The sequence below is a fragment of the Cynara cardunculus genome, unplaced genomic scaffold (genome assembly GCF_001531365.2).
Source record: "Cynara cardunculus var. scolymus isolate 2C unplaced genomic scaffold, CcrdV1 Un_Scaffold_1081, whole genome shotgun sequence".
Classification (NCBI taxonomy): Eukaryota; Viridiplantae; Streptophyta; class Magnoliopsida; order Asterales; family Asteraceae; genus Cynara; species Cynara cardunculus.
Window position 1 is genome coordinate 30,204 of NW_020200675.1, and position 2,407 is coordinate 32,610.

A 2,407-nucleotide genomic window follows, 5' to 3' on the forward strand; every position below is an offset into this window, starting at 1 on the left:
TTAAGAAATAAAAGAAAGTAAATGGAAGAGCAAATGAAGAGTTGGAGGTTAAACTTTGGTATACAAAATTACAAAAATAACCGGGTTTAATTATGAGCTATACATTTTTCATCCAGGGACAAAAAAGTCTTTAACATATTTAACATTTAAAAAAAATCAAAAAAATGAGAAAAAAGATAAGAGGGGTTCTAGGCATTAGAAGGTGTCACCTCATTATTTTGGTTTCTCCTTTAATATATATATAGATTACCTAAGTTCAAACCTTTGAAGTAAAAATTCTTATGATCTTTTAGTAAAAAGACAATCATTAATAAACTATTTGATGTCCTTAGGCTTGGAATGCTCTGGGTTGTCACCCGAACCGCCCATCCCTACGGTTGGCCTTGCATATATACCATTTGACATATATATATATATATATATATATATATATATTACATATTTAAAATACAACATACTAAATTTGCAAAAGAAATGTCATCAATAGAAATTATATCGGCAGTTAAAGATAATAGTCGATTCCAACAACCCTGTGTTTAATATAAACAAATCAGAAATAAAAAGGTTCATTCGATTTCACAGAATATGTGAATTGATCATTTATGGAAAAAACTATTCCAATGTTTAAATTCATGTATGTTATTTCTTTAAATTTATATTAAAGTAGCTTTTTAAAATAAAATGAATTAGTTATATACGAATAGTTAATTTGCTACAATTGTAAAATATTATAATTTATGAAGTTAGTGTAACATAAAATCTTATGGGTCGAATTCCAAAACGCCTAATAAATACAAGTGTATCACTACAAATCTATAGGAATTTGAAATATTATATACGATGTTAAAAATGATGTAATGCTTTAGGGATGGACCACTTTTTACACCGAATTTCATATTATTTTAATGCAAAATTTATTACTACATATATACAAATTCTTAAAACCCTCATATATATATATATATATATATATATATATATATAAACTTATCAACTAATTGATAAATACGTTCAAACATAAAATAAGCATTGAATTCTAATAATATGACATAATATACAATAAATTTTTGAATTTTCTTTTTAGTAAGAAGCTGTATTGGACTTTCATTCTTAATTTACAATAAAAATTTACATCCTGCTGTAATAAAAATGTATGGATACATAACTAGTTATTTGAAAGATACGATACATTACTAAATGAATTAAAAAAAATAAACATGGTTAAACTAGGGGTGGCAAATTTGGGCCAAACCAAACATACCAACATGTATATACTAATCGTACCAAATAAATTGGTACCAATTTAAAAAAGTATCAATCGCAGTAGGTTGGTAGAACTATACTAAATATAAAAACTTCGTTGATACAATGCATTGAAAATCCCGTACCATGATACCAACTTATTTAAATATTTATTAGTTTATGTATTTTTTTTATGTATATCATAACTTTAGCTATTTTTTTATTTGAGCATTTGAATACTTGCAACTTTTATTCTTCCAATTAAAAAACTTTTAGATATCGCATGTGTTACCTGCAAACTTAAAATATGAACTGAAACCAACGTCAACATGTATCAACTGAAAAAAGATAATGCTCAATGGATAAATCTGTCGCTAAAATTCAAATCCGTTGATGATAGTCTATGAGTCAAAAGGCCATGGGTAATGCTATCAGTAATAATATTTAGCGAATGATTAGTTATGGACGGTTTAGAAATTTATACACAAAAAATGGAAATTTGAAAGGTTTGGAATTTTATATTCTCCTTTCCACATGAATTGGTCAAGTTTTAAAATATTAAGGGTATCAAGTTTTATAAATTTTCTTTAATTATTATGTATGTTATATAATAAAATATTTGTTTGATGTTTTAAAAATCTCTTAAAAATACAAATATTATATTATGTAGAAATCAATTACATATACAAAATCTTTGAATGTTTATAATATATACTTATTTCATTACTTTTGTACACACAAAATTAAAATTTGAAAGGATTAGAACTTTATATTCTCCTTTTTATATGAATAGATCAATCTTAAATGTAATTAACTTTTAATCAAATTATGTATGTATTGGATGTGTGTATATGGTGTATGTATATAGTGAACTTCAGTGACTCTTCATGAATTGTAATATATCTTGATGGTGGTATTAGACTCACTGTCATTAATAAAATGTCCGATACTTTCATGGGATTTAGTGGTTCTTAATTACCTTAATTAAGCTTTGATGGGCTTTAGCGGCTCTTAATGAATTCTAATAGACCTTAATGAATCGTACTGGACTAGGCATGGGAATGGGCCCTGACACGTTGGGAACCCGGTCCACCCGCCCCAGTCAGGGACATGGATTCGTCGCTAAATCGGGGATGGGGACGGGTATCGTATTCCCCCCCCCCCC